The sequence below is a fragment of the Rhinoderma darwinii genome, chromosome 9 (genome assembly GCF_050947455.1).
Source record: "Rhinoderma darwinii isolate aRhiDar2 chromosome 9, aRhiDar2.hap1, whole genome shotgun sequence".
Lineage (NCBI taxonomy): Eukaryota > Metazoa > Chordata > Amphibia > Anura > Rhinodermatidae > Rhinoderma > Rhinoderma darwinii.
The window spans coordinates 65,566,436-65,575,215 of record NC_134695.1 but is presented as its reverse complement, the minus strand read 5'-3'; positions in this window follow the sequence as shown (position 1 = coordinate 65,575,215).

The window sequence follows — 8,780 nt, the reverse complement described above, 5'->3', positions numbered from 1 at the left end:
TTGCCGGGCTCATTGTGATGTGGATTTTCCTGTTCTGTAACTCTGAAGGTGGAAGAATTCTGAGAAGCGCTTAAGGCCTTGAGATCGCAGTCGTATAAATATTATGTAAAGTGGTTTATGTCATCACCTTTTCTAGTCTGACAGGTGTAAAAAGTTATAAAAAAAAGTTGCGTAAAACAATTGAGACTGTTCCCAGGTATGGTGTTAAATCTACCGTTTTATGTATGCAGCTCTATGTGCCGCACTGTAACCTTTAAATCAAATCAAATCTGGTCTAGTCTGATCCTGCGGTCACACAAACCTCCATCTGTCTCCTACTACTACTTATCCATTATTACAGGGTATTGACACTACTTGGGGAGATCCAGCTGATCTCCCCAAGTGATGTGGTGATTGGGGTGGGCTAAGGGCTATTGGAGTGAGCCTTAAGGACTATGCTCCCTGGGAAGAAGTATGCAAAATAGCTCTCCTCTACAAGGAAGAAAACTGTCTCCCTAGTGCCACCTATAGGTGACTATCCTGCAAGTCAATGACTGACCCTTTATAGAGCCTCGAAACAGGACTCTGGTTAATGGCCAAACCAGACACACCATCTGTAGACCACACTGTTTCAGAGGTGTTGCTCCTCATCAGTACAGAGTAGGGTTCTGTTGGCTCCGTGAGATGCCTGTGAAGCGGCTCTGGGAAGATACTTATTCTCCGTACGGAGATCCAGCTAGTCGGTTATCTTCAGGTCGCCCATAGGTGGCACTAGAGAAACTAATTTCTTCTATCTGGAGGAGAGCTATTTTGCATACATTTTCCCAGGGTACATTGCCCTTTACGCCCCCTACCACCTTTAGGGTATGTTCACACAGGCTATTTTCAGGCCATAAACGGCTGAAAAATCGGAAGCAGAACGCCTACAAACATCTGCCCATTGATTTCAATGGGAAATACGGCATTCTGTTCCGACGGGGTGTTATTTTACGCCTCATTTTCAAATAAGGGCATGTAAAAAGACGCCCGCAAAAAAAGAAGTGCTTGTCAATTCTTGAGCCGTTTTTCATTGACTCAATAGAAAAAACGCTCCAAAAACTACTGCAAATAAACGCGAGTTGCTTAAATAACGGCTGAAAATCGCTGGCTGCTTTCCCTTGATAACAGATCCGTATTTTGTTAAACGTGTCCTTAGGTAAAAAAAACTCCCCGTGGGAACGGAACACTGTATTTCCCATTGAAATCAATGGGCAGATGTCTACGGCTAAAAATAGGCCGTGTGAACATACCCTTACACCAAGTCTGGATTCACACAAAGCATTTGCTATGTTTTTCTGCTGTTTTTGTGGCTTTTTTAAGGGTATGTTCACAGAGGAAGTATGGACTTTTAGTTCAATTTAAACGTGAAATAAATTCCGATTTCAGATTTTTGTGGCGGATTCACCGCTTTTCTGTCCTAAAAATCACATTTGCTATTTGTTACGGGTTTTAACCTCTCCATAGGATTTTATGGGGAAATACCGCTACAAAAGTGCAACAATTCTGCGGCATAATTTGACATACTACGGATTAAAAAAACGCACTGCCGGTCATTTTATAAAAAAAAATTCTCCGGATTTTTTTTCACAGCGTGTGGATGCGATTTATTAAAATCACAAACTCTGCCGCTACTGTAAATGCTGCAGATTTTCCACCATTAAATACGTTGCGGAAAATCCCCCCGTACGCACATACCCTAAGGCCGGGTTTCCACGTAGCGTTAACCCTGCAGAATTTCCGCAATGGAATTCTGTGCGGAAATTCCGCAGCATTTACAGTAGCAGCAAAGTGGAAGAGACTTAGAAAATCTCATGCCCTCGCTGCGGAAAAAATCTGCAGCGTAAGCGTTAATAAATTGACCTGCGGTGTGGAATTTAAATCCGCAGCATATCAATGCTGCGTTTTCGTTGCTGCTCTGTTGCGGGTTTCCCTCATTAAATTCAATGGGATTGCAAAAGAAAACCAAGTTTTGCAGCGGAATCGCAGTGATTCCGCTACAAAAATCGCAACTCGGGAAAATATAAAATTCATACTTCCCCAAAACGCTCTCCTCCTTCCTGCAGTCCAGCCTCCTACGATGACGTTCCATCCTATGTGATTGGCTATAGCGTCACATGGCCTGCAGCATCATCATAGGAGGCCGGACTACACACAGAAGTGAGGGAGGGGGGTAAGTATGAACTTATTTTTTTTTTTTTCAGCTTTACGCAGTGGAGATTCAGTTCGAATGTGGTGCGGTTTTTCGAATGGAAGGTGCTGCAGGTTCCAGGTCGGATACGCTGCGCAGTTTTTACGCAAAGTATCCGACCCGTGGGAACCCGGCGTTATGTTTTGTTTTTTTTTTAGAGGTTCTCTCAGTGCATTTTTTTTTTGTAGTCTGTAGTAAAATATTAATGCACTACTTAAACTGTGGTGGTTTTTTGTGGTCCGTGGTGTTTGATTTTGTTGCAGAAATTTCTGGGATTTAAAATAAGTTCCATTCATCTGCTGCAGAAACAGCCACAATCGGACAAATGGAACAGATTTTCAGTCCCAAAAAATTCTGCAACAAAATCTGCTGCGTATGACTGCAGCCTAAGGGTATGTTCACACGGCCTATTTACGGACGTAATTCGGGCGTTTTTGCCCCGAATTACGTCTGAAAATAGCGCCTCAATAGCGCTGACAAACATCTGCCCATTGAAAGAAATGGGCAGACGTTTGTCTGTTCACACGAGGCGTAATTTACGCACCGCTGTCAAATGACGGCGCGTAAATAGACGCCCGCGTAGAAGAAGTGACCTGTCACTTCTTTGGCCGTAATTGGAGCCGTTATTCATTGACTCCAATGAATAGCAGCGCTAATTACGGCCGTAATTGACGCGGCGTTCAAGCGCCTGCACATGCCGGTACGGCTGAAATTACGGGGATGTTTTCAGGCTGAAACATCCCCGTAATTTTAGCCGTAACGGACGCCCTCGTGTGAACATACCCTTACACAGCATGCCCAGGGTGTGGCCCTTTTTTTTTGGTTTTATTTTCACATGGAACTTCACAAAGTACAAAAAAAGCATCAACAAAATGACATTAAAAGCAACAAAAAAAAAAATAAACGACAAATTCCAGTGCTCCCTCTGTCAATAAGGCCAAATTCATACTTGCATTCTGGCCGCTGCGGTATTTTACCATCTACTATTCAGCCGTATTTCAACAAGCTCAGGGGCATTTCCTATCATCTAGAATTGATGCGAAGTGCAAACATGCAATCCTACAAATATCCAGCAGGTGGCAGCAGATCCTGATAAATGGTGCGACTGGTCCTATTTATATTGGCGGATTCTGATGCCCATAAAGTAATTTGGGAGCCGTCATATATGTCTCACAACTCGTGATAAATGTCTCAGGCTACGGGCTGTTGTAAAGGAACGCTATGTGCTCCGGATATAGGCTGCGCTTTGGTCGCACAACACGAAGATCGCAAGGTTGCATTGTGTCATCGCAAGTAATACTTATGAATGTGGTCACGTTACTATACATGAGAGTCGGGAAAAAAAAAATCCACATTTTGGTTGCAGATCCTAAATAGTGAGTGACTTTTCCACCATAGACTGCAATGTAAGACTGCGACTTATTTGCCGCATTTCAGCGATTTTTCTTGTTTTGGTTATCGCCAAGCCCAAATCATATCCTAAATCTGCAAAAAAAATTTGGTTGTGCGACTTGAGGTCGCGCGACCAAAGTCGCCGTGTAGCTCTAGCCATAATTCTTTCTTGGCGGTTTTCTGGAGCCTCTAATGCAGGGGTCGGCAGCCTTCGGCACGCCAGCTGTTGTGAAACTACAACTACCAGCATGCCCTGACAGCCAAAGACTTTAACCCCTTAGTGACCAGCCCATTTTATGTCTTAATGACCAAGCAATTTTATTCGTTTTTCTATAGTCGCATTCAAAGAGCTATAACCTTTTTATTTTTTCGTCTACATAGCTGTATGAGGACTTGTTTTTTGCGGGATTAGTTGAGCTTTTTAATAGCACCATTTTTGGGTACATATAATTTTTATATTAACTTTTATTAACCTTTTTGGGGGGGATTATAAAAAAAAAACTGAAATTCCGCCATTGTTCTATGCGTTTTTAAATTGACGCCGTTCACTATGCGACATAAATAACATGTTACCTTTATTCTATGGGTCGGTACGATTACGGCGATATCACATATGTGGAGGTTTTTTTTATGTTTTACGACTTTTGCACAATAAAAACACTTTTGAACTAAAATTCTTTGTTTTTGCATCGTCGCTTTCCAAGAGCCGTAACTTTTTTATTTTTCCATCAATGTAGTGATTTTTTGGGCTTGTTTTCTGCGGGACGAGACGTAGTCTTGAATGGTACTGTTTTGGGGTGCATGGGACTTATTGATTCATTTTTATTATGACTTTTTTGGGGGGCAATGGAAAAAAATTGCAATTTCGCCATAGTTTTTTGCGTTTTTTTTTTACGGTGTTCACTTTGCGGTTTAAATTACATATTAACTTTATTAATGGAGTCATTACGGTCGCGGCGATACCACATATGTGTACTTTTTTTTTTTTTTTACACTTTTACTAAATAAAACCACTTTTTATGGAAAAAAATGGTTTTATTTATTTTTTTACTGTACTTTTTATTAATAATCTTTATTTCACTTTGATGACGGATTTTATTAGTCCCACTAGGGGACTTTACTGTGCGATGTTCCGATCGCTGCTATAATGCTCTGGTATACTTCGTATACCAGAGCATTATTGCCTGTCAGTGTAAATCTGACAGGCAATCTGTTAGGACGTGCCTCCGGCGCGTCCTAACAGGCATATGTCCAGGGCAGACCTGGGGGCTTTTATCAGTCCCCGGCTGCCATGACACCCCATCGGAGACCCGCGATTGCATTCGCGGGCCGCCGATGGGTGACAGAGGGAGCGCACTCCCTCTGTAAACAAAGTTAAATGCCGCGGTCGCTATTGACGGCAGCATTTAACGGGTTAAACGGCCGCGATCGAAGTAAACTTCGATCGCGGGCGTTGGAGCAGGAGCTCAGCTGTCATCAGACAGCAGAGCCCCGGCACCAGCCTGCACGGGAGACCCGTGCAGGACTTAGACTAGGCTGACGTGAAAAGGCGTCAGCCTAGCCTAAAGCCCATTAGTGACTCATGTGAAAAGGCGTATTAGTGGTCACTAAGGGGTTAATATTTGAGCCAAAGACTGTTTAGGCATGCTGGGAATAGTAGTTTCACAACAGCTGGAATGCCGAAGGTTGCTGACCCCTGCTGTAATGCCAGTCTACAAGCTCGGATACATTGAGGAGTGCGCCCCCTTGTGTCAATGTTCTGATGATCTGTAGTTTATCGCTTTTCCATTGACTTGTCTGTAAATAATATCTGTATAATTGTCACATTCTGACATCACAAAGTGCCAATTATAGAGATAAGCGGCGTTACTTAGCCGCTGCTCATCTCTCCTCTGTCAGAAGAGATCTGACACAGGAAGAGGAAGTTCCTAATGAGAGGTACATGATACTAAATCAGTGATTAACATGAAGCAGCTGATTGCTCTTTAAAAAGAGGTTCTGCAGCAGCTGTGTTGTATAATTTAAGGAATTGCCGAAGGATGTAGAAAATAAATGGTGGCAATTTAGGAGTCCTGAAGAATCTCTGTAAAGAGAACCAGTCACCTAATAAATGTTGCCCTATCTGGGGACATCATATAATATTAAACTTGACCCCAGACTCTAGGCTGCCCTCTACAGGATAATTGCAGCACAGTAATTAACATTAAAGGGTAACTAAACGTTCGAGAAACTTCTGACATGTCATAGTGAGATTGGTGGGGGTCCGAGCACTAAGACCTCCACCGATCGCTAAAACGAAGTGGCAGAAGCGCTCATGTGAACGCTCAGCCGCTTTGTTTCTGTTCGGCTTTTTCCGGAAAGCCGATGTAGCGGAGTACGGGCTCATAGACTTTCTCCACCAAAAAAAAGCTCCAGCAGTTTTAAAAATTAAAAAAGAGGTTGGCAACTCGAAGTCAGTTTATAGATGTAGCAGTGCTGAGTTTGTCATCTGCCTCAACGCATTACGATTTTATATAGGACTGCGGGTAAACGTGCTTCATTATCCGAACTCAGAGAACCAGCCAGAAATGGTAAATGACAAGTTCAGCTCTGCTACATCTGTACGTTGACCATAAATCTTATACATATTTGCCTTTACCATGCCAAGTCTGTTGCACTTTGTTGTCTTAGAGGCCTCACATTGGAGGGTAATAATGCTGACTGAGGGCTGTTTGTTATTATAGGGTCACCAGACACCAAGTTTCACATGACGCCCCATAAATAATGCAGAGCGCGTTAATGTTTTAGGAATAGAGAGAACATGTGACGTAATTCCTGGCACGGCGATTTAACGATGTGATTCTGCACTTTATGTGCAAATTTAATCCTCCGCTGTGTTAGAACGAGGTTTACTCGAGGTCGCTCTGAACAGTAGGAGGGGGGACGTTATAGGGTCCAACATTCCCCCTTCCAGGCCTGTACCCTAAACTGTGTCAAGAGTTAGAGAACGCACCCATGTTAGACACCTTAAAATGCTTAACGGTGTTGGACCCCCACAGATCATGTACTAATGACCTATCCGGTGGATAGGTCATCGGTTGTCCACACAACCCCTTTAAAGAGGAGCTGTCACCTCTCCAGACAGGTCCGGTTTACAAAATAATTGTATTCCCCATAAAATAACATTTCTGAAGCATCTTTTCTTAGAACTCTATTTTGTGCCGTTCCTCTGTTATTCCTCCTAGAATTGTATGAATAAATTGACAACTGGGTGTTACCATTGGGGGTTGTGTCCCAACAGACTGACACTGTCCAATCACTGCTGAGAGAGTGAGACTGTAGGGACACGCCCCTTAAAAAGGGGAATGGTAACACCCAGTTGTCAATTTATTCATACATTTCTAGGAGGAATAACAGAGGAACAGAACTATGTTCCAGATCTGGAATACGAATATTTACTAAAAATTGACACGTCAGGAGAGGTGACAGGTCCTTTTTAAGTTCCAAAAACTGGCAAATATTAGAAACCGTGTCGTTTGACAAGAGATCAATTAAGGTCGATGTCTTTTTTAGAAAACACATTTTCAAATACCCTATAAGGGAATTCTGATGTAATAATGGGGGGTCCCCTTCAAGAAACCCATCTATCAGCCTGAGCGGAGAGCGGCTACAAAAAGCATCTGTTGCTCTGGACGACCCAACCCATCTATACATTACACAGTAGCTCATTCATTTTAATGGTAATTGTGTAATGCTTACTTTCACCTGTGGTGGCGCTGCAGGACAATTGAACAGTTGCTGCTGGGTTCCCAAACTGATTACAGCTGATCGCTGGGGTCTCAGCTGCGGGACACCCTATGATCAGCTTGTTGCAGGGGTAACAAATGTCCACGGTGACCCTAAAAAATATGTTAGTCCTTGCTGCCACCCCCATGACTAGAATAATGTGAAAGCTTCCTATGTGTTGCAGGAAGCCAGTTGGCCCTTATACATGGGGCCCGATTTCAGTTGCAAGCGTTAGGAAGTGAAATCTGGAAAGCTGGCACATGGCAATGTGACTCTCGTAACGTAATATTACACTCCGGTTATTACAAGACATTAATAACAGGAAGTTTTCTGCAGTGCCCCATTATACACAACGCTGCAGCATCAGATAAGAGGGTCCCCGGCTTCCTAACCAGCAGTCAAACAAAGTCGACCAGACCGGGCGGATATGAAAGTAGGCCGACAACTGCTGCGTACATAACCCTCCCCTCCCCCAACCTAATATATTAAATATAATAATAAATGGGATTTTTTAATATAATGCCCAAAGTATTAATAAACGCACCGCATATTAATACAATGTCATTTTTCATGTCCGTTCAGCCTCAGACCCGACAATGTCAAGAAAAGGGATTTTCTTTTTTTTTATACTTTTAATGATAAATATAAACAGCAAAAGTTATAAAACAGAAACTGGATCTGGGAGGCGGTTACGTAAAGCGTCCCTACTGGATCAATGCTCTAGAGTCTAGACAATATATGTACCTGCTTCATGCCGGGAGCAATTCTGTACCATTTTACCAGCAGGCAGAACCTGCGATCACCTGCTGTGCCTTTGTAAATCCTCCTGTTGTTAGACTATTATGCAGCCTCGCAGGAAGCCTATCAGAACGAACAGAGTGAATCATCCAAAAATGACCAATCTGTTATATAACGGCAGCATCTGCTGTGCTTGTAACGGCGGGTTATATAACATAGATTTATATAGGCATGCTTATCATTCTGGAATCTGGGAAAGCTGGGTGACATCTTTTATTGGGGTTGTACTGACAGCCATATTCAGTTATCAAGGCAATCGCACAGAGCGCCGCTTTACTGAATGTTAATGGTCTAGGCATTCGGAGATTACACCCCCCGATCCAGTACTTGATGCCCGAGCCTACGGACAGGATACATCATTCCATAGTTATTATATTGGGCAGAGTTGTTTAGGCACCAGCGTAGCAGTACGTTGTATGATTAGATTATTTGGGCACTATAGGATACACCATAAGAGTCAGTATAATGTTCTACACAGTGCCTGGTATTGCTGCTCAGCTCCATTGACGTGAATGGGGCTCAGATGCAGTACCACATACAACCTGTGGACAGATGTGGTGCTGTTTTTGGAAGAAAACAGCCATGTTTATCCAATTGTGAACAACCTAAAGAATAAGCG